The sequence below is a fragment of the Corvus cornix genome, chromosome 4 (genome assembly GCF_000738735.6).
Source record: "Corvus cornix cornix isolate S_Up_H32 chromosome 4, ASM73873v5, whole genome shotgun sequence".
NCBI classification, from domain to species: domain Eukaryota; kingdom Metazoa; phylum Chordata; class Aves; order Passeriformes; family Corvidae; genus Corvus; species Corvus cornix.
Genome location: NC_046334.1, coordinates 10,010,881 through 10,029,777, shown reverse-complemented (window position 1 = coordinate 10,029,777; position 18,897 = coordinate 10,010,881).

Below are 18,897 nucleotides of genomic sequence, written 5' to 3'. Positions count from 1 at the left end.
CAGAGGATGGATCAGACTCTGCTCGGTGGTGCTGAGCAACAGGACAAGAAGCAGTAGGCAGAAACTGATGTGCAGGAAGTTCCACCTGAACATGAGGAGCTTCTTTGCAATGCAGTGACCAAGCACCGTAACAGATGGTTCAGAGAGGGTGTGGAGTCTCTCTCACTGGAGGTTTTTAAGAACTGTTTGGACACAATCCTGTGCCATGTGCTCCAGGATGACCCTGCTTGAGCAGGGGGGTGGGACCAGATGAGCCACTGTGGTCCTTTCCTAACCCATTCTGTGATTCTGTGACTTCAGGAGAGCTTTAGCTCAGCTTCTGGAGCAAAATGACAGCTGGGATGACACGGGAAGTAGCTAGAGGGGAAAGGAGGTCAGGAAGAAAAGCAAACTTATCAGGAGATTTCTGTGTGTGGAGGGATGCAACCCACCACTACTTCTCTTACTTTTTTTGCTTATGGATGAATGATACAGAGCAAACAAATCTAGTCTGTTCTTCTGAAGACTGGAAAATGGCAAGATGTCCCAGTAATTGTTAAAGGACTGGAATCTAGATGTCTCCATCGCAGACAACGTTGTACATGTCTCTTCCAAAGAGGGGCCTTGCCTGGGTGAGGGAAGTAGGACAGCAGACAGGTTGAGGGCTAGCATCTGTTGCCAGAGCCCTGAACCCAAGAGCACACTCAGAGCTGGATGTCTGGTGAGTCATGTCTTCCCAAAGCAGCTAGCTGTACAGGGTGGAGATTTTCCATCTTTCTCTCTTGGGTTTGAAAAGTGGTATCATCTTTCCCTTGAATCAGTGATGAAAAAGGAAGTTATAACTGAGGGGTACTGCAGGCTTGAGTAATGACTTTATATTCATCCTCATGTCCTGGTATATTACCAGAAGAATAATGTAATTGAACAAGAACATAATTTTGGAAACTAATCAGTGGGGCTAAAGAGAGATCAAACCTATTTTGCCTAGTGTGTGACTTCCAGAGAAACTTCACACATTGCAGAAGCTTATTAGCAGGTTATAGCAGGTATGAAACGTATTTTCAAGAAAATCTAACTGTATAATTATTTGACTTTGATGAAACTGCTGCTGGTGTCAACTGTCTAGCAGTAATCTTAACACTGTACTGAAGCAGAATGTAGATGGCTTTACAGTTTTTCCTTTTTCTACATCTTGAAATAGTGGTGCCAGTATTGCCTGACATTACTCTTAGCACAAAAAATTACTGCCTGACATAACAAAAATAAAAATAATTAAAAAAGAAAAAAAGGCCAAGTGTCTTAGAGACTTCACTATCAAAAGCTATCCACAGAACACAAGATTACAAATCCTTATTGCCATGGCCTCATTGCAATGGTTGTACTTTAACAGGTTTTTGTTCCTAAAAAACCTAGTCCTGGAATCCCCTGCCAGAGCAGCAAAGTGACTGCCCATCTCAGCCTTTGGACTCTGCTCATTCACATGCGGCTAAAGATTCCCTTGTACAATAGATTTGTCTGTACCTTTTCTTACTGTAATTATTATACTTCTAGAAGTTGCTGAATAGTTTGACCTCAGTTGCAGCCTAAGCCGATCCTCTTTCTTTACATTTTGTTCTGGTAATATATACTCTTCTTTTGGTATGCTACTGGGTTTGGGGAGAAAATTTTAAGTACCAAAAGATCAAGAAATGGAATGTGACAGTGCTTCAGATTTTTCTTCAGCTATTCTTTAAACTAGCAAAGAGATTTATGTGAAAATGAAAATATTAATCTTTAGATGATGTGGCCATAAAATTAAAAAATGCATGTACAGTATTACTTAGTTATCCATAAATATGAATAATCCGGTAGCATCTTCATTTTGATTTGAAGTATGTTTGAGTGTGTGATGGACAAAGACCTGCTAATAGCAAAGCTGAAACAGGTAAAAATGCTTCCTCTTGGACCACAAATCTTCTTGACCTTACATGCAGTGGTAGGTAATTTCCAGAAAAAGGACCCAAGTATGAGGCATTTGTCATGGGAAAGTAAGGAATGCATCATGTCATGCTCCAACCTTACAAAATGTCCATCTCCCTTGCTCACTCATATAGAGAGTTTTCAGCAGAGGAACAGTACAGAAGGTGTGCACTGGATTGTAGACTTCCACTGCTGGCCTATTTTATGTATTGGTTTTAAAGTAGACCTTAAACACAGGATGAATCAAGCTTTAGGAGATCTGTTCTGCAAAGTCATTTGATAAAAACCCGAGGATTAAGGTAGTAAGTTGTCTCAGATTGTTAGTGTGTGATTGCCTCATACTTTAGTACTACTTTGACTTTGGAATTTGTTTTTTCTTATAATTTTTACTACTTCTGCTCAATTTTCCTGTTTTACACTATTTCTCACTTAACCAGTAATTGTTCAGAAATTTATAGTGAGAATTCTTATATAGAAATTTTCATGCTGTCTACAGGTTCAATGGTTGTCATCCTACTAATCTTAAGTAGTGTGGAGTTGTGTTTATCTATCTATCTATCTATATATATCTATATATATCTCCTATATAAAATACCAGGGACTGAAAGTTTGGATAGAATTTTGTGGACATGTTTGGTTCATACTTCTAAGACAAAAACAGAGAGGATTCACTGCAACAGATTTATCTCAGCATCTACCCCTAGGTGAAAACCCTGCAGTTTTCTGATACATTACAACGTTTCTCACTGTCACCTCTTGTTTTTCTGAATGCGCCTATGTTCTGTTGTGAAACTCGTTAGAAAGCTGGACTGTTTTTCAAAGCTTCTCCCTTGGCTGGGGCACAGGCATGCAGCAATCAGTTGTTTCTTCTGTGATTCCTTTTATGTTCCCATGGTCCACTAGTACCAAGTATGAGGAAATTATGCCTTGCCATGCTTTTATGGGTAATTTTATTTTGGGTTTTTCTTCACCACCAAGGGTAACTTCTTGCATATTTTTCCTTAAAAAAGACTTTCCACCAAATTTTGTCCATCACTTTGTCATAATAATGCATAGTGATACTTTTGTGTAGCTAGAGAAGCTTGCCATAGATTTGATCTAGCATAACAATGTCTTGACATACACTAGAGGACACACAATTACTTCCACTAATAGTTAGCAACTATGGGAAAAACTTTTCCTAAAGAGATGGAGCTTAAAAATAGCCAGCGACTTCTGACTCTGGTTTAAAGCTGGGCTGTGTAATGCTAGATAAGGAGAGGAACTACATCACCTTTTGTTGTGAGAGCCTTTTATGGTCCAGAAGGATTATATGGATATGCCTGAAAACTAGAGGACCTAAGGGACAGGTCAGAAAGACAAGTAGAGGAAAGGAAAATGATGACATGTTTTCAAGGTCCTCTTTCCCTGAATTATTCATGCCCTCCAAAAGTCTCCTTTCCACTTTTCCCTGTGTTGTTTTCTTTGGTTGTTAATGTTTTCTCTGCCCAAAGATATGCCCATGCCAGTCTATTCGTCAGACTACTGGATTCAATTTAAGGATAGGAGTTCTTATGTTGGTTGGTGGTTCTTTTTCTTGTTTTTCTTGTGCCACTATTATCTGATGCTGAAGCTTTGTAGTGGATACACTCTGTTTTTACCGTCCTTGATGCATTAAGGGGTAGTTAAGGCAAACACCTCATTCTGCTCCCTCTTCTGTAGTTTGCAACTTATCCCCCTCATTGATGCGCTTTCATATGCATCTTAAATGGGTCATTAGCTAATCTTGAATTGGCAGATGGTAATTGCTGTATTAAAATTCTACATAACTTATTTGCCATGTAGGACTCAGCAGAATTATATGTGCATCACCAGTGAGTTGGTGGATCTAATCTCTCTAATAGAGATGCCTTAACCATCATCTTTTCCAAGTTTTAAAAAATCAATCACTCATAGTTTTCATAGTAACTCAGAACAGGGCAAAGGTTGAAAACAACACAGTTCTTGGAGCACACTCTACATGTTCTGTGTCTTTTTATGAGCCCAGTCTAACCTCTGTCTGCCTCCAATGACCCATACCTGAAAGAAGAAAAGGAGAAATATTGTAATGAATCCACTTTCTCCCGGCAGGGTTTCTATTTCTTGTAAAAAAGATGCAAATGAAAAAAAAAGCTGTAGTTGCTGAGCATTCCTGCTGACCTTGCCTGCACTGGAATGGCTAAAGTACCATGTGTTGATGTATGTAATGATATTAACATGGTGGAAGTGGAGATGTTGTCCAGCAGAAGTGCAGAGTATTTTCATAGTACAAAAAATAACAAATGACATACCATAAGCCAGCAAAAGTACTTGGCTCTTAGTGAATCTCTTTCTACATTGTGGATTTTGCTATCCATACTTGGGCGGATTTGTTCTCCTCTCCACTGCCAATGGGTATGGTTGTAATTGAAAACTTTGTTGTATGGACAGTGTCCTCTCAAAAGAACAGTAGTTCCTCTCAAAAGTACAGGAATTACAGTGATCTAAGAGCCCCTTTTGCAAAATATTTGAGGGAAGAGAGCAGGTGACACAGGCTTTAGTGGTCACCACTCTTTACATAGCAGATCGCACCAATTTTAGTGAAGAAGCGGTGGTCTTGCTCAGCTTCCCATATTAGAAGGAAGTCTTTTGTTAGGGTCTTTCAGCAGAGCTGGACAAGAAACTTTGTGGCTTTATTTTCCATAGCCTTGGGTCCAGCTGGGTTTTGAGAACTGACCAAGTCTTGCTGGTGTGTTTATATTACAGATGAGAAAGGTGCCTGCCAAATCAATGAACAGCTGGGATGGACACTTGCACTGGAGCAGCCACAGGAATGTGTATACTAGGATGAGAAGATGCCTGTGTGTGCCTGTGTACAGAGCAGTCTGAGGAATTTCTGTTGTGTTGATTGGTTTATATTTGTAAATTAAAGACCCAAGTCCTGCCTTAAAGGCTTTGCAGCTTCAAATTCTGTGTTCAGTTTTGGGCCCTTTGTCTCAAGAAAGACATTGAGGTGCTGGAGCATGCCCAGGGAAGGGCAGCAGAGCTGGGGAAGGGTCTGGAGCACATGATGGATGAGGAGTGGCTGAGGGAGGTGGGGGTGTTCAGTCTGGAGAAAAAGAGGCTTTGGGGAGAGGAATGGAAGGCTGTAGTCAGGTGGAAGTTGGTCTTTTCTCCTGGGTAACAAGTGATAGGACAGGAAGAAGTGGCCTCAAATTGCACCAAGGGAGGTTTATATTGGATATTAGGAGAAATTTCTTCACAGGAACTATTGTCAAGAATTGGAAAAGGCTGCCCAGGGAAGTGGTGAAGTCACCCTCCCTGGAAGTGCTCAAAAAACATCTAGGTGTGGCACTTAGTGACATGGTTTAAAGATGAAGATGGCAGTGCTGGTTTGTTGGACTGGTGACCTTTGAGGCCTTTTCCAACCTAAACAATTCGATGATTCTTAATACTACTGAAATATATGGTATTACCTAGTGGAATAAAGTTAAATATAGGAGTCACTGGGCAGGCAGTGGAACTGGAGATGTTGGCTGTAAATACAAGAAAGAGGATGTGGCAGTGGTGAAAAGAGAAGTTGAAGGATCCTCCTCCTATGGTCCACAGTCATTTGGAAGCTAATAAGGGTTTTCATAATTTTAAAAGCAGAGTGAAAAATTCCCTTTTTGTTTGTTACTCACATTAGGGAAGTTTTGAGAAAATTACAACAATTTTGCGTTAGAAAACCTGATGTACTCTAAAAGAAGCCTCTTTTGCCATTTATAATTCACTAAGATGTAGTGATGTTCACAACAAAAATGATGCCACAAGTGCAAGATTATGATGACTCTTATGGGAAAAGCAATATAAGCAACTTACTTATTGATAATGGGCATAACCAAAGCCAACAGACAAAGGAGGGTGGACTGCTTTCTTTTCAAACGAAATCAATTGCTCGATAGTCATGTAAAATCAATGATCAGTGCCATCAGTGTTTTTGCAGCTATGCGCTGAGATTAGTCAATGATTATTTCACTGGATGAGATTTTGGAGTAAGCATAGTTAAATCACATAGACTCATATAGGCATTTCTTTCTGCACTGGTGTGCAGAATGTAAACATAGCGATTACTTCCCTTTTCTTCCATGCAGCTTGTGTGGTATGATAAATAAATTTATGGTGTTCCTGGTTACTGCTGCCAGCTGGTGGAGTCACTTTCAAAGAGGAGGTGGTTTGTATAACCAGGTTTAGCATTTTCTTGATGGCTCATGACAGAGATTGTCATGTAGCCCGTGCACATTTCTCTGAACAACTGGATGAAAGAAGCTGCTTAAAGACCTTCATCCCTGCCTTCTTCCAAGAGAACGTAAAAATGAATTTTTCTTACCAACATATTAGGAGTAAGAGTAGATTTAGCTATTTAAATGTACAAAAATCATTAGCTTCAGAATGAGGAACTGCTAAATTTACTTTGATCCATAAAATCTGTCTGATTTTCCGTTGTTGTTTAATTTGCTATTGGATATATATTGAAAAATTCATGGCTAATTATCTGCTGAAATGGTGCTCCTTATATGTAGAAAACTACCTGAATAAGGAGCTCAAGATCTCTGTGAGAACTGAATTCAAATAGTTAAAGCTTTAAGCATACCCAACAAGTATCTCTTGAAGGGTATTTTGTGCTCATCAAGGTCCGAATACATAGATTCTCTGGTGTAAGGAATTGAATGAAGAATATATTAATTATAATAAATGAAACAACTACAGCAGAGAAAAATACTGTTTATTTTATTATGATATCCAAATTTTTGGAGCCTGATCTGAGAACAGAATGGGTCCATATATAGTTCACTTGCAGAGAGAAGGACAAAAGAGGAAGGTATTGCACTAAAGCATTAATCTGTTGACTAACAACTGTAGTGAGATCAGTTTCTCACTATGCTAATGTACCACTTTTTCCTGTCTACAGCTCAGATTAGCCCAGCTAAACTTTGTACTTTGAGAGAGTTTTACCAAAAAAAGTGAAATATTACTTGTTCGAGGTTTTTCTGGAGGAATTAGTTTGAAATATTTAAGCACTACAAAGTTTTCTGACCTAAATGAACAGTGCAAGAGACTCAGAGGTCTCCTTTACCTTTGGCTTTCTTTTTTACCACCTGGAGAAAACTCAATGTAATACTGAAACATGCTATAATGTGTCTCTCAGAGGTCCCATTCAGAAATTTACCTTCCTCTTCTTCAGCATTTAAGCCTGACCATTACTTCCTCAGGAATTTAAAAAGGAACTGTTGAGATATTCATAGTTTAAGTGCATACAGATGTCAAGTTGCTTTGTGAATGATATTCAACCATGTTAATGAGGGGAAAAAGTCCTATGAGAGATATTGGTGAAGATCAAGATTTGGGTTTTTATCCTCTTCCTTTTTTCATATGTTTCTTTAAAGTGGTTAAAAAATACATCTAAGAAAACTTCCCTCTAAACTGAAAGGAAGCAAATTAAAGGGCAGGACAGTGTGAAGTTTTAATATGAGTGGATGGTCTAAAATAAAAGATATTTTAAGCAGAAATAAAGAAAACTTTTTTGTTGTTGTTTTCTCCAGCGTTAAGTATGTCTCAAAAGGACTTATGCAAATTCATGGTGTTCACGTGTTCTGGCAGTTAAAATAGGGGTAATTCAGAGGCAATTTTTATGTCAAGAACTCTTGAGACTGCAGCTGGGGTCAAGCCGATGTCCTATAGGTGGATGGTGTTTGTTGGAAAACCCGATTTGCCAGTCTTTGAAGCACTGCTATGAGGAGAAGGCTATGATGACATTAAGCTAGTGCACAGCAGTTACCGAGGTAACCAGAAATGAATTTTTTTGTTATGAGAAGAGATGATCCTAGAAGAGAAAGGTGAATAATACCAGCTCCGTACTAATCTCTTGTCTCACTTTTCTCCACCAAAAAATAAAGCTTGGTATTTTTTCTTTCTCTTAGCTTTTAGTTGAGAGTGCACCAAGAGAACATCAGGTTATCATGGAAAGACTTCAACATGAATGAGACTATTGATTAAACTACTCAGATGTGCAAAAATGGTGACATCTGCTAGTTACAATGTTTGTTTCTCTGATTTTCTTGCCATACTCAGCCAACATACTGTGTGTGAGCAATAATTGTAGAACTGGGCCAAACTGTGATGCCTTTAATGTTTTGGAGATGTAGATGAAAGCTGGCCAGCTGATGAGATGAGGCTGCAAAAAGGTGCTGCGTTCTGCCTTGATGTAGGTGTCACTTTGAAGGCTGCCTTTCAGTGTGATTCATCCAAAGCATTTCTATTTTATTTCTGTCTGCAAAGACTTTGGATGCTAAGCCAAAGTTGTTTTTAAGACTGAACAGGTTTGTTGATATACAGAGTGGGGATAGTAGAGAATGGAGAGAATAAGCATGCCACAACTGAAATGTGTAAATGAGCACTTGAGATCTGAACTGTTTCATTGGTTATGTGATTTTATACGCTCTGCTTCAAGTGAGATTCACTTTGCAGTCTGCATCCTCAGAGTCTGAAGCACAGAATTTTGTTGTGCTAGATGCATCTATTAAATGACTTGCAATTTTCTTTATGTGCTATGGCAAAAGGGGGAAAATATATAGAATAGAAGGCAAAAAAAGAAGTTAAAAAAAGGGAAGTTTTATTACAGCATAGAAAGAAAGGAGGATTTAAAAAATGGAAAGAAAAAAACCTGGCATTTACTAGTTGGCTGCTCATGTTAATCCTCTTTAAGACACACGTGACCTCAGCTGGAAAACCTCTCACATTTTTCAGTCTGTTGTGAAGCAGCAAGCTTAGTGACAATCATAAGAACCTCTAAAAATTCCTGAGCAGTTTCTAGCCACTCTGTGTCACTCTCTGACTCTCTAGGCTGGCAGACCAGCACTGCTCAGAGACTTGGACTAAATGATAAATACTAACCCTGCTTCTATATATATCAAGTAGTCTGTTCCAGGACTACTGGTTCAAAATGAGGTCGGAAAAATGATTTAATGCCATTTTTGAAAAGAGACATGAACAGAATTTTTATTTTTGAAGTGGAATTTAATAATTTGTAGTGTGTGCCAAAAAAACATGCCCTGGAATTCCCTGATTTCAGCTGTTAAGGTAGTCCACAGGAGTTACTAAAAGTCCTGAAAGGACAAAGCAGAACATAAAGCTTTCCCCTTTGAATGACTACAGAGGTAACAAATTAAAAAAAAAGTAAAAGAAGGTGTAATACAATAGATCACTTACATTGTGAAAGTTGGAGTAGGCTCATATATTGTTATTTTCAGTACTTATCCAGATTAATTTTGGTTGTTTCAAGGAGCTGGATTTTACTGCCATATATGCCCAGAGCTACAGACATGGGGTTATTTCAGTTTTTCTTTACTGGGAGGGATCCTAAATATATTACCAGGAAATGAGGGCTGACTGAGAACACTAATAATGTGAGACCATGTGGCTCATATGGTCTAACTGTATGGATTAACTGTATGACAATGGTTTTAGACCTTAAAATGCAACGATTACCTTTCATAATTCAGAGGAAAGAACAACCTAGAAAAGAAAGAAAATGGTCAGGTTTGGGGGTTTTATTTCACCATTAATTTTTCTGCATTATCTAAGCATAGGAACTGAAGAGAACAGCTGTCTGCTTGAAATGATATTCTATGCTGAGCTCAAGTGAAGTTTATTTTTATCCCTTTGGTGCTATCATACTGTCTTTATTTCGACTAAATTTTTAATACAGTGATACTGACTAAATTTCATGTTGTATGATTCCTTTCATATTGTGAGAAATGAAATATGTAGCTGTCTGGAAACACCAAACAAATAATTTGTCTTTTCTCAGATATCATCAATTATGAGAGCTTGGGTTTTTCTGTGTATAAATACTTCAGTCAGATTGGTTGCCAGTAAACCTGGTAAACCTATAGAAACTGAATGAAGGGTAAAACATGGAAAATGTGTATTTTGTGGGATGGTTGTGAGATGATATGTCATGAATTAAGTACGAGGATGTATTTTGTCATACCAAGATATCACTCTTAAATGAAACTTTTTAGTTCATGCTGATAGACTCTTTCTTCTTCCTAATTGATTTCCAGGTCCTAACTAGTGTTAATGAATTCAGTGACAATTTTAAGACTGTATTTTTTAAATATAAGTGTGTCATCTCTGGTTTCACGTACTGCTTCTCTATCAACTAAAAAGGTCATCTTAAAAATTCACATGTGCATGTAAATTTAAAGAAACTTAGTTTTTCCTTGTTAAATGCTCCAGTGAGAGCGATTAAAAAGCATCCTGGAAAGTGAGACATCATAAACAGAGGAAAAGCACTTTGGGAATGTGACCTTGAGAAGTCTGGGATCCCAGTCCACAAATCCTACTGCCACTAAATTTCTGATGGCACGTAGTAAAACTCAGTGCAAAGGTTGAATTGTATTTGAAATTATATTTTAAAATGAACTAACAGTAAAGCAGTGTCTGACTGCACTTAGATAAACCTTCAAGCAGGTGATATATGAAGGATAAAACTTAAGAAGGGACAATATATGAATGGAAGCAGCCAGGCAGGCTGGGGGCATGGCCCTCAATTTATGCCCACAACTGCATTTTCAACATAATTAACTGTCTAATTGAGCATTATGATTTAACGGACACATTTAAACATGTAATTTATTTGAATGCACACTGCTTGTAATCTGTTTCTAATGTTTGCTCTTCAGGATGGCATCAGACTCTAGAAGATGAAATTATCCTTCTGATGAACAGAAAAAAGAACCAAGAGTATATTGAGGAGCCCTGAATGTAAATAAATTTCTGTAATTTGAGATCAGAAGAGGAGCATGGAAGCAGAAAAGCCATGCAGAGAAAGTTAAGTACTGAGCATGACTGTAAAGACACAACTTAATTTCAAATACCAGAGGTGTGCTGCTCTTCACGTTACCGGGCTGCTGTGCAAATCTGACTGGTTCAGCTGGCACCTAGGTAAGAAGGATATTGTGGTAACTGAGAGGTTCAAACTGCACATCTGGGTTGTCCTGAGGAAAAAATCATGCTTTCAATGTGATTGCTATTGCCATATAGATATGGCTGGCTCTTTTCATTCCTGAACAGGGACAAGGGCACATCATCCCTACTCTGTTAAAATATACAGAGCAGCCTGTCAGCAAGCTGCAGAGGAAGGAACCAGAAGTTCCTTCATTCACAATTGCACACTCTCTGGTGTGCTGAAATTTCACTCTCTTGGTGATAGTTAAGCACCTGGGCACTTATTTTCAGGGAAGAAACAAACCAATGCATATTTGGTTTTGTTCCCAGATTATTTATTTATTTATTTATTTACTTTCAGGATTTTGTTTCTGAACAAAATAGTTGCAGGTTTCATTTTAACCCAGTAAACTTTAGTAGTTACACCTCATTATGCATTTTGTGGTGCTGAGCTGTGAATCTGCTGCTTCAGTTACAGAAACTGCCAGTATATAAAAATCCAGAACACAGAGGCTGAACCATTCCTGGTTTAGCTTTGGAATTACTTTTGCATACTCTGACAATTTCCCCTTATAAACAAAGCATAGTAACAGCTATAGTTAAGGGATACAAAACAACTACTGTGAAACTTTGCTGCCAAAATAGAGAAGAAAACTGCTTTTTCAAACCTGAGGTTGGCACAATTCCTGGCTTTTCTCCTCGCCTTTCCCTCTGCTCTCCATGCTTCTAAGTCATTAATTATCAGAAGGTAAGAAGGGGAATTAAATGCAAGGTCATGCAAGTAGAAATAAAAATGTATGAGTCTTTTACCCCAAGATGAAGATGATGAATTCACTTATTAGGAGATCCTGAAGTTTATACCAGTGGATTTTGCATATCTGGGTAGATAGATAGAATAAGCTCAGAAGATAAAAATAAAACAGTGTATGTAAAATGATCTCTGAAATTTGCATAGGTTCCCAAATACATGTCTGCCATGCAGAAGCCAAGAGGAAAGGGAACACTTACAGAAAAACTGGTCTTTGTACCCTTCATGGGGAGATGAAGGGAGAGTTAGGAAGATGGACTGTGACTCAGAGAGCATCGTTTCTCATTTCCAGTTTTCTGACAGAATAATTGTCAGGAGGTAGAATTTCAATTTTGTTGCCCAGTGTGTTCAGAATAGCTCTTGTCAGGAGAAGCAATATTAGAAATATAATGAGAAATACATTATAGAATATAAAATTCTTTACTATTTTGACCTTTCAGTTTTTTACACCATGCTTCATGGTGATATCCTCCATTCTGTGAAGAATAGCAAGGCTGTCGATACAAAGAGGAGAGCACTTCAAAAAAAGCTCCCTACTCGGGTTATGGGATTTGTTGGAACTTCTGGGTTAATGCCTCTTCTATTGTACCTTTATGATAAAGGATCAATTTCCCATTTGGAAGGAAGGACCCGTGGAAGAGGACAATCAGTGAAATCAGTCCCTAATTGCCTCTAATAGAGTAGTTCCTATTTTAATTATATTGCTCATTCTTGCTTTGCTTAGAGAAAAATAGAAATTCCCATCTTTGGACTCTGAGTTGACTCTGCTCTGGTGGGAAGCAGGAATGGCACCAATGCCAAAAGGCAATCTGGGATCTGCTGTCTCCTCACCAAGATTTCTGCTTGTCTGTACACTGGTGTGGACACACAAAGCTGCCTCAGCTGGCTGGTCACCTCCTCCTCCTCCAATGTGTGGAACTGGCATAGCCTGAGGGGCAGGCAGGACAGTGAAAAGCTCTAGATTAAGCTGTTTTGCTTGGTGCAAGCTTTGTTGAGCTATCTGGGATAATGATGGGTATCTGGATCAAAGAGTGAATTCTACATTATTCATGAAGATTCACTGCAACTTGGGCATTAACTGCCCCCTGGAAAGGGGCATGAAAAAATATGGAAAGTAAGAAGAAATTCAATTGGGAATGACTCCTACTTTAGTTCAGACTTTATAAAGTGTGTGCTTTCAGGTGGAAAAAAAAAGGGTGAGAAATAAAGATCAAAAACTAAAATAAAGCAACAATTAATGGCAAGATATCTGTTATGTAGCAGATTCATTGCTGTCAGGTCTGAGGAGAGGCCTTTAAATATATGTTGTTTTCAGAAAGTTGAAGGGTTTTATAAGTTGAAGATAATTATTAACAAAAAGTATACTCAGATGATTAACATAATCTCTCTGCTTAACTTATACTCCTGTCCAAGTAAACATTTATTTATTGTTTAAATTAAGAATAAATAAAAGTCTACATTGTGAAACCTGAAGAGAAATTGATACAGGAGCAGTTCAAGTTTCCCCCAATTTAAGTTTCTGTGGTATTTTGACCTATTCTGCAGTAACTGTTTATGTGATTTACAGTGTAGCATCTTTCTGTACTCCCTCTCTTCAAGCCTTCTGTCTACCACAGGAATACTTTTTACAAAGAGGTGTTGTGCTACTCGAAAACAACCACAGTTAACTTGGTGTGCTGTTTTAACTGAAGTACAATTTGTATTTTGATTCAGCAGATGGGTACCCAGTAAAAGGAGATACCTATATATTCAGGGTTGCATGTTCAAGGGGAGGGCCACTTCAGTGTCAGACAGGTCATGCAGTGGGAAGGATTTGCTTTAGCTATAGACACAGCTGACTAGATATGTTTTCTACTCTGTATATTATCTCCAAATTTCAGCTGTATGTGTGTGTGTGTGTGTTAAAGAGGAGTGAGAGTCTTTTATCCCATTGGATCCCTCTCTGCCACCATCCCGTGTGAGGGGACTGTTAGGGCCCTGAAGCCTCTAGAAAAGTGTGAACAATACTGATTATATCCATCTATTTTAAGGCAAGAGCCCTCAAATTGTGCTGTCTTACAGAGTCCTCTCAACTGTCCTCTTTAAAGTGCTAGCAAGGTGTTAACAAAGAATAATAAAACTCTGAGGTTAGTGTCCATTTTGTTGTAGAAGAGCCTATGATAAGAGTAGAAACATTTGATAGGAAAGACTCCTCTCTTAATCTTTGGGCTAGATTAAAGGTGGAATGGATGGAAAAATGCTGGAAGTGGTGCTTTATCCACAGAGGGGTCGAGCTGCTGCCTGTTTGCAAATTTATATGTGAAGCGTGAGTTTGAAATGTGCTTAGAAATCCATGTCAGTACTTTTTGTTGTCCTGGAGACTGAACTTGTCAGGATCTGGGTAAACTGTACCTCCTCACAAATGTGGGGAGGGGGAAGAGGGCATATTTCTACATGGTAGTTGTTTTGCACAAAATTTTAAAGTCTAGAAGAGGCAAGTCAGAGATACCCTCATCAAACCCACACACTGTCTATTTGCCATACATCGGCTTCTTAATCTTCTTACTAAATATCACAAAACATGATAAAATTACTATACTTTAATAGACAGTGTCTCTGAAGAATAGACTGTGAATGTGGAAAATAGGAACTTTGTTTTCAAAGTAAAAACAGAGGCTGACCTCAGCACTAAAATGCTCCTCTCTATTGAAATGTGGGAATAATGTATGGAGCTGCACTAGTACAAACTGCTGAAGCACCTGGGCGGTGCTCCAAGCGAGTGCTTTTTCTGATGGAGATTTTAATACTTCAAGAAGATATACTATGTGTATTTAGATGCAAATAAAGTGATTCTGTGTAGGACCCACAGGCTGCATTTCAACGCTAAACTGCTATGACAGTGTGAATGATTGACTGCCAGTCACCACTGAAACATTTCTGGGCATGTATGTGCTTTTGCTTATCTGCAGGTTAAATCCCCTCTTGAGGTAAACTCTATCACTGCTTCAACCCTTAACTGAGATGCTTCTATCCATCTCTATTGATGGAGATGTTGTGCCATTGCTGCTAAAGAAGCCCTGACCACCTCAGAGCTCATCGACTGAAGCCTGACCTTCCTGCATTCATGACCTGCACAATGTCCCAAACAAGATTTCTTTGGTCTCCAGACCAAAAAAATCTACATTAAATGAAACAAAAGGGAAAACCATAGGTACAAGTGTTGCTGCATATGGCAATTGAGACAGGAATGAGAACAAAATGGGACCTACAATTCTCATTACAATTATTCTTGGGTAAGTGTGTAGTTTTTTGCTTAAGAAAAATCAAATAACTGATATATTCTGTATCTAGTATAAGTCGTATGCAGCAGAAGGGGAATGAGTTTACTTAATCTGGTGGGATAGACAGGTGACCTTCTCTTAAGGGTGGAAGTAAGGAACTGGGCTTCAGGTTAAGACAAGGGATCTGAAAGATTCAGTAAATTAGTAAAATTTAGGTCAGTAAATTAAAACTTTGCTTCTTGAATTCTCCTCTCCAAGATTTTGCATAGATTCTTTTCATAATAGAATTCAGCAACTGAATCTACCTGTCACACCTGTGAACTGGGATAAGTATCATCAACCCTTTTAAAAAATGGAAAGATTTGATTTATAATGGAAAACCATGTTTCACAGAAAGTTCAGCACCTAGTCAAATAGAAGAGTAATGCAAATGGAAAATGATACTGTATAAATTGTATGAAAAATACAATAAAAGTGAATATGGAGTTGCTAAAGCACCAAGGTTAAATTTGACAATCTATGCAGTTGTTGTATATTTTCTTTACATTACAAGCTTTTTATCTACTGTGAAGAATTCTCCTATGAAAAATGGGGAAAAGGGTTAGAAAACATTCTCAGTGCTAATTCTGTCTCTGTTTGATTTTTTCAAAGATTTTTTTTTCTGATGTGTCAAATTCTCTTCACATGCCCAGCCTAGCCTGAGTCATCTCAAGTAAAATCCTGACTCCCTGAAGCTGCCAGCAATCTTTCCATCATGCCAGGTATCTGGCACAAGCAGTTTTAATGGAAATTTACCCTGAGGTCTTGATATCTTAAGCGCCATGGGGTATCTCAGTGTTTGCATCCAAAAGCTGAGGAAAAATAACACAGGGACTCTGAAAATTGTTGCCTCATTCTGCTAATGAGAAACGCAAACAGAAAACTCAAGAATAATATTTATGTACAGCACTGTTTAGGTTATGATTACATATATCCTGAATATGAAAAACGAGATGCTATAAAACACACTCATATTTTCACTTACACAGGGCTTCAGTGAGAATTGGCTTTCTCATGTGGAGAATGCTTGATACTAGGCGCTAATGAGTCCTGTCTGCTTAGAAAAGACCCATTAAACTGTCAAACCATTCAGCCAAATTCATCATGTCTTTTGAAAGAGAGCTTTAATAGTGAGAAAAATAGGAGGGATTTCTGAAATCCCTTTTTCTTTTCTCCTTTTCCAGCTGAAAATTGACTGGCAGCTATCAGCAAATTGAAGATGGGGAAACTTTCAAAAACATTTGCCTTCTAAATTGCTGTGGTCTGCAGTCTTCTTGATACCAGATTTTTGTTTGCTTCCTGCATTTTCTTGGAAGCTTTTGACTGAGAATACAAGAAAAAATATTTCAAAGGCTTTTGGATTTCATGCAGAGGTTTTATCTTATTTTTAAAATCCGTGAGCTTGATGTGTATTTCATTCTTCTCATTTTTACTTTTTGGTGCTAAATATCATCTTTGTATCCCGCACAAAGTGGAATGCAAAATAATTGAGTAACTTGTAAGACTCTGACTACAAAATAACATGCCCACCAACACCCTCAGTAACTCCTTTTTATTTAAAGATTTGACCTGTAGTAGAGAGAAAAAAGTGTTTTGATATTCTCACAGTTCTATGTTTGCATTAAAATTTAACAAACCTGTCCCAATCTGCTGAGATTTTTGTTACTTCATGATGATTTATTCTCAATGACACCTTAGTTTTCAAATGCTTATAGATTTTTTCCCCCCCAATGCTGTTAAACTCCTTCTCAACACTACAGTAGGAGCTAAAATCCCCAGTCAAAACTTCTCAGTGCTAGATTATCTCCATGAAACAAATACTTTTAGGTATTTTGCCATCCCTTTACATTTGAAACCAGACTACTGCCTTTCTACAGAGCTGCTTTCTGAAGCTCACAAACAACTTGGCATTATACATAGAAGACTCAGATCAGTTTTCTAAACAACATTTTTCATGCCATGCCACCCACGTATAAGAGTTTGGAGCTTTTCTTGCCTTTTCAGTCTTGCTGTACTTCCTCTTTTATTCCCATGTCTCCAGTCAACATGATAATGTGTGGCTAGAGGCTTGACTTGTGACTCCTTGGATTTGTTCGATGCAATAAGCTGATAGAAAAATGCCTGGAAAGATTGTCAAGGTATGCTCACTACATCTATAAATTATGGAGTTTTTGTGGGCTTAAGAGGTGGGAACTCAAGCTAGGCTTGAACTTTAGGTCCTTCACTTTGCTGTGTTTGTTGTAGCATTACCATAAAAGGGAATGCTTTGTGTGTGCTTCGTAGCATTCCCCAGGGGAAATACCAAAATAATAGCTTCTTTGGAAAGATACAGCTGTGCCCAGATGTTGGCACAAACATTATTAGTGTGATAAATGGGCGTGACACCGTGTCAGGTGTGTTCAGCCTGAGGTACTGAGGTTTTGTTATTCCCTGTGATGCTCAAGCACTGAGAGGAGAGCTGGCAGAAAGCTTATTCACATTGTGAGAGACCACTGATGGCATTCAGGCAAACTAGTCTGGGCTGCTGAATCTTCTGGCTGATGCTTTAGCTCTTTGCAGGGTGTAGGTGTAGGACTTGCAGGCTTTTCTGCTAAGGATTTGTGTTTGGAACAGACAGTGGATAGACTGATAGGACTGATGGTGAGATTCAAAAAGGAACCGTTTCATAGTGATGATCTCAGTTATGCTCTAAAATGTTTGTTCAGGAGAAAATGTCAATGAATTGGGAAAAAAAAAACTGAAGAGAAACGATAAAAAGGCTATGCACAATGCTAGATGCCATTAGCGGCTGAAGTTTTATTTTCAGAACATATTTTTTAGAAACATTGCTTTAAATTATTTCATCAGTCTAAAGAAAATTGTACCTTATACCTTTTTGTTCTGCTTTTAGAGTGAGTTTTTATGGAAGAATGGGGCTGTTCTGAGTGTTGGACAGGTTAAGCCCTGTGCTTTCAGGAAAGCTCTTTGAAAAGACACTGAGTATTGTTTGTTGTGTTTGCATAGTGGTCCTTGCTCTGTGATGAATAATTGAAGTAAAAGTGGCTGGTGAGATACAAATAAGCAGAAGAGATTTTGTGAGTATACTGTAAGTGGGATCAGCAGACAGTTATGACCCTCTTCCAGCTTCATGACCTCCTCAGGACTGGGCTCAGTTGATGGATAATTGTAATGAAATTCCCAGAATATAACAAATAATCCCCCAACACCAAATAAGTATTATTTTCCCTGAGTGGAACTAATAATTGGAAGTAAGGCTGGAACTCAAAGAAGAAAAGCTCCTATTTTTCTTATTTTTAGTGGATAATATTGAGAAGCAGTGTACACAAACATACTCCCTGGGAAGGCTACAAATAATGAGATCACTGGAAAGCTGGCAGGAATTAGGAAAAGGAGTTTTCTGCATCCAGCCTTCCCCAGGTCCTACCTTATGAATTTCCCTGGGAATTTCACAACTGTCCTAAGCTTTGCATGCATGCTATCCCCATACCACTGAAGGAGCAAGCACTCTTTTCCCTTCATGGGAGAGTGTTAATTGCTATGCCCAACGGGCAAGCATGTGTTCTTCTGGCTAGTAATCATATGATATTTGAAAGCCATTATTCTGCCCAGCATTCGTACTGGATGTTTGTTGCAGACAACTGGCTTGCTAGGAGCTGCCTCGGGGTCGTCTGGTTACTGAGCTTTTGGTTTGATCTTGGAACCAACTTCCTGTGTAAACAAAGGGTAAACATTAGTTAAGAATGTCTACCTTAAAGTATCAGATGTTTGAAGATGTCATGTGTTTCTTCATTAAAAGGCCTTTGAAAATTAAAATAAAGGTCACCAGCAAACTCAGTTCTCTAGTTAATGCTTTTTGCTGGTTTG